Genomic DNA, 6180 nt, shown 5'->3' with positions numbered 1-6180 from the left:
GAAAAACGATAAAAGATTGTTGTCAGCGTATGCATGAACCTCTGTCTATTGAGCATAGAAGGGGTGTATTTTATTAAGTTTCAATTGTTAAAATTGTTTTGGTGTCTATATCTATTGTGTTTAGCATAAAAGTGATGCAATTATGTTGTATCTCTACACAATTAATGGTAAAATGCATTCCTTATAAATTAGTCAATCATATGTTATTGTAGTGTGGCACGTTACAGAGAACCACTCTTTGGAAAACATCATTGATTTATATTTATTTTTATATATACATATGTTTCTTAAGTATTCGGAAAATGCTTTACTATTTGCATTAATAAACAAAGGATAAGCTAAACTATAACAATATTGTATTAATAAACATATATGTTGCATTGGTTTAGCTGGATAGATGTTCCATTACCTTATTGTTGAGCATAGTATAGACTACTTCATCTTGGTACTAATGAACAAATATGCTACATTAGTTATTTGAATAGATGCTTCAAAGTTTTTATTAAGGAATTGAACATACACTACATAACATTAATTTCGATTAATGTTGTTCACTTTAATATATTATTAATCAACATGGATGTAAGCCATTATTGACTAATGGACTAGAAGTTGCTTCTACCATTTTATTTTCTTTCATGTGCTTCCACATGATAAAATGATATAAGAGTGATGTGAATCCCTTGTTCACCATAGTTCATGAATATTGTTTTGTATAAGAACTTTTGATGAAAGCTTGAAGAATTGAGTTCAAGAAAACAATGGGTGTGTCGTGAATTTTTATTTGATTTATTGCATGAGTGTGTTATGCTACCTTATGGGATGGGTGCCAAAAGTAGATGATCAGTGAGGCATAGAAATGGATACATTATTTAATTGTTTCTTTCTATCAGAAATTTTGGATTTAGTGCTTTGGCCAAAGTTGTTAATGCATATGTGCAGATGTGTATTTAGGACTTGTAGATGGACACCGAGGTTTGAGGGCATTTCGTATTTACATGTATATGTTTTCTCTTTCATGATATGGTATTTGTATGATGTACTTATTGTTCCATGTTCGATGCGCGGGTCAACATTTTCTATTATGCTCATTAATGTACAACACTTCATAATTATGTATAATGAATTACTATGTTGGAATGAAGTTCGATGGGTAGATTGTCTTGCTAATTGTATTTTATTAATGATATACTCACGTGCTCGATAGTTTTACTAACACATGGCTTATGAAATGTAACTAATTCAATCTTTTTCATTCGACATGTAGGTCAAAATCGGGTCTAATTTATTTAATTATTGAAGCGATTACGTGTAGTTGACCATTGACTTGACTTGAATTTTCTACATTTTACGCTCATTGATGATGTGGCAATGTCTAGTAGGATTGAGATCTTAGATATATTAAAGCAATGGTTTGTCCTAATGTTCTTCTATAGGTCCAAGTGTAATTTGACAATGGTACTCTACAATTACCTTTCTATTTGTAGACTATTCTAGAGCATCGAGCTCATTTACATTATAGCATTGCATGTCTGCTAACTTCCCCTTCCAATAGAGGCACATCTCCTCCTCAAAGACATGCATGGCCATAATCATATTGCTTGTACCAAACATATTTATTGCAATTTACATGATTCTCCTTCACACTAAGGAGATGGATGGTACTAGCAAACATGTGTGTTTTATGTTATTTCTTAGTAACACGACAAGGCCAACTAGTGAAAAGGTCTCTTAGTCAAGTTTATCTCTCTTGTAAGGAACACACCTTACACACCATAGTTCGATGAGAACAAATAAAAATACATCATTATGAAATGGGAGACAATTCTTGATGACCATGGACTCTTAAATGACTAAATAAAACTCTTTGATTATATGTTGCCTCTACAATTCTTTAAATAGAATGTTTTTAATTTGTTTGTATTCTATTTATTTTGTTTTAAACATCAGCTGGCAAACATTTTGGAGGTGTAATCAAAATTTTCAATTAATGAAAATATAAAAGACATTTATTTATTTAACAACTAATTAATTTTTCTGGTTCCTATCTTAAGTGGCTATAAAAGTACCTTCACACTCGACGTCAGAAGGCCTATTGTATCGTCACGCCATTTGTCCTTATTTATTGAAAATTTTGTAAACACGTTTGATATTTTGGGTATCAGATGATATTTTCAAATATTCCTAGCAGACAAGTGCAATGAGTAAACAGTCACTCGACTATGGCTATGGCCGTGGCAGTATGCCGGGCAACAAGCACCTCAGGCCAATTTGCAGCGCTCGTCAATAAGAAAGACATTCAAATTCTGAAGAGGAGTAGTGCCTGTGCATATACAAAAGGTAATGTGAATAACTCATCTTCTTCTCGTACCCAGTTATTTGACGTCTCTGGCCAAAGAGGCTTTCTGCCAGCCGTGAATCCTCTGCTTCATCTCTCACACCCACAATTCAGTCCATGGGAGGAAACACTGCACGACCTCCCCAAGTTGCTTGTTGCCTTCGACCATGGCCAAAAGCTCCGCCAAACCATAGAGAAATTACCGCCATTCTCTTACCAACAATTGTTGGTAGAAGGGGATTCAGTGATTTGGAGAGGAATGTTGGTTTTGGCGTTCATCGCACACGCTTATGTATGGGGCGCTCCATCTCCAGTAAGTGTGCTTCCCAGTAAAGTGGCAATTCCATTCTGCAAAGTTTCTTCAAGCCTGGGCATGCCTCCTGTTCTCACATATGCCACTTATAATCTCTTGAATTGGCGGGTTTTGGACGAAAATTCTGCAATTGAGTTGGGAAACATAGTTTGTCTTCATAATTTCTATGGGGGTTTGGACGAAGAATGGTTTCGTCTTGTTCATGTTGATATTGAGGTCAAGGCAGCTGTGGGATTGAAGGCCGTGGTGGATGCCCATAATGCTATTGCTCATCAAGACGTGGCTCAGGTAAGGGAATCTCCTATATCATTTGCTTTTAACGACATGTTTGGGTCAAATAATTTCTTTTAATTGCTATGGGCTGCTTGTTCATGAGGTCTTTGTAGGCAGAAGACATGCTTACCATTACACTTGACCTTTTTTTTGGAAGACTCACACGTTTAGTGATAGAGCACTTCCCCATGCAAATGGGAGGTTTTAGGTTACACTTCAGTGATATTCTATATATGGATCCTAACATGATTTTAGAGAATAAATGCATTGGGTAAGTAGAAGTAGGTTAAACTTTTTTGTTTACGGATAACAAGCTCTACAAATTGCTGTTTGAAAAATTGAACAATTTGAAAAATTGAACAATGACTACTAATCAAAATAACTAAACTGTTGTATTGAGACCAACCCTTATTGGCAGTGAAATCTAAGCCCATGCATTCAATTAAATTTAATATCAAATATCGACGTGACACGAACTGAAAGCTACCGGAATTTTATCATTTGGAGAATCCGACCTCTTTCTCCCCCAGCCTATAGAGTGCTAATCAATCTTATCTTTACTAAAATCTCGGTTGGCTGATTTTTGAGCCATCAAGTGTATCTTTAGGGTTCTCTACAATGGCAGTTGGATTCATTAATAGTTTTCTACTTCAAATGACCTTATAAGTTGAGGCTACACAGTCTCATCGAAGGGACTAAGGACTTTTCTTGCAAGGTGCTACTTAAAGACTTTAAGGGTTTTTTTGTACATAACTTGTCTATATGCTTCTTGAGAATGCTGATTTTCCTAGAGGATGTAAATGTACTAACACGGTTTGTAACTTCCGTGTCTTCCAAAATAACATTCTCATTGTATATGTATATGTAACTTAAGAGGCATGTCTCCGTAGAGACATGTCTGTTTAACACTCATTAGTTATGAATAACATTTGTTTATTATGATTAAGTAAGTGATAATAACATTCCCTCTTAGCTAGGGAGGATAAACACAAGACATATATAACCTCAATGCAATATAAGAATATCTTTGATCAGAAGATATTCAACATTTTGATATCACATTTGATATCATGTGTATGGCCTTCAAAATATCAACATGATATTCACCAAAGCTCTTAAGTAATGATCTCTAGAATATCAACACTTGATATTCACCATATATTCAATAAGGCAATGGTCCGCAGAATATCAACATATGATATTCACCATTTTGATATCACATTTCAGTATTGGTCTCCAGAATAAAATATATGTTAAATATTAACCACGATATTCATACTGGTCTGAGAAGTGCAGACTGCACCTTAATCTTCTCCCATTATATCATAGAAAGCATATATATACACTAGACTTGGCATTAGAATGGGCGGCAATCCTTGGCAGAAATTATATCTTGTACTAACTATAACAAATTGTTATGTTAGTTAAACATTTTATTATTTCCTTAAGGCGCCAATTTCTACAAGTGGTGTTTGGGCTGACCTAGAGAGGGTCATGTCCCTTTAAGGGACATGCCCTTTGGTCTTGATATAAAGGGTAGGTGTTATTGTAGTTTGAGGACACACAATAAACATAAGTCTCCTCCCTCAGGCAATAATACTTATAAGACTTTATTGTAGATATAAAACAAATTCAAATTAGAGTTAAAGGTGATAACTCCTCCTATCTTCAGAACATTAAGAAGATCATCTTCAACAATATAAATGATATTATAGAAGTCTGAGTTTTAAGAATAGAATTTGCAGAAACTTTACAATATATGATATTCACCAAATACTCTTTGAGTAATGGCCTTCAAAATGTTGAGATGCAAGATATTCACCAAGTAGTGTGAGTAATGGTCTCCTGAACGTTAAGTTGCATAATATTCACCAAGCACTCTATGTAATGGGCTCCAGAACATCAATTTCCATTACATTCACCATGTACTCAAAAATGTTTATAAGGTATGTGTACACACACTCTCATAATGCGTACCATATAAACATCCACCATGCAAGGTATAATCTATCACTATCTGCATAGATAACGTAAGGTATCCATCATAATAGAAATGTAAGTTATTGTAAGATCGTCACCTTTCAATAACTTTTACAAATACAAGTGATGATCATTTGCAAGTCGTCACTTCCTCATGATGTACATAGGTGGTAGGCCCATTAAATCATGTAGTCACATGCATGATATCAAAAGTTTACATGAAGTCAAAACTACTTTTGATTCTAATATGATCAAGATCTTCCAGGATCAATTGAAACATATCCTCTATCTGCTCCTTCAGACGAATGTGTCAAATTCCCTTTGAACATCAATCTTCTAAACTCCTCATCCAAGGTTGCCTTTGAAGAAGTGTCAGACTCCCTCTGAATCAATTTCCCTTTTTCTGCAATAGCATTCTCGAAGGAAAAAATCAAGGCACATAGCTCTTATAAAAATACAAGTAAGTATGTTAATTTAGATGTTAGTAATTTAACTCATGTCTATTACTAACAACATTACATAACTCTTCATTAATATATCATAAATGAATAAGATAACACTATGTACTAAACAAATATAAGTATACCTGATTTTAACTTTTTCTACCCACATGTACCTTGGTGGTCATCTTATTATATTATATCAGCATTATTTTCTACCCACTTTCATATAATACAAGAATTTTTCAATCTATAATATTCCCACCATGGAAGTAGTTCATGAGGGCACCACCACTATGGAGAGTTCAAGACTTACACTATGTCGGTAACACTCATTTAGTGCAGTCAAATTCTTTCTTCCTTATACTCTCCTCCAAGTGATTTTGCCACCTATCGGTCTTTTCACTCCACTTTGCCAATGTTGATCAGAAATGGCTTATTTATAATGCTCTCTATGTACGCCATGTGGCAAGGTATGGGCTTACGTGGCAGATGATCTAGTGGAATGTTTATTTTCGTCCTTTGGTGAATATGTCTCTACCGACTCTTGTTTTAATAATTCTCTTCCTTGTACTCGGTTATCCCTGGCGAGATTTACCTGTCTTTAACATTTATGCGGACCAATCAGATTAATAATTTGCACGACTGTTACCATCCTGTCAAAGTCTTCTCTTGATGACGTGGACCCTTAATATCCTTATGGGTTTGTTGTTCAACCTATGTGTGGTCCTCTTAGGATAGGTAAACCTATGCTCCGTTTTTTTTTCTTTTTCTTCAGTATTTCCTTCCTTCTGTGATTGGTTGTTTAGATATTATTCTCCCGTTATTTGATTGTA

General features: G+C 34.7%; 1 pseudogene across 1 annotated transcript in view; it reads left to right on the top strand.

The window, feature by feature from the left end:
* Window positions 1-2102: 2102 nt before the first annotated feature.
* Window positions 2103-6180, top strand: part of LOC149555602 (uncharacterized) — a 40776-nt pseudogene continuing 36698 nt past the window's right edge. Inside the window, exon 1 of the transcript XR_016364530.1 lies at window positions 2103-2939. The product of XR_016364530.1 is annotated as an uncharacterized LOC149555602 (transcript). The remainder of the gene's footprint in view (window positions 2940-6180) is intronic.

This window comes from Cupressus sempervirens, chromosome 5 (assembly GCF_028749045.1).
Source record: "Cupressus sempervirens isolate cs-2001-9-10 chromosome 5, ASM2874904v1, whole genome shotgun sequence".
NCBI lineage: Eukaryota > Viridiplantae > Streptophyta > Pinopsida > Cupressales > Cupressaceae > Cupressus > Cupressus sempervirens.
The sequence above is the reverse complement of the archived record's forward strand: the minus strand, read 5'-3'. Positions and strand labels throughout refer to the sequence as shown.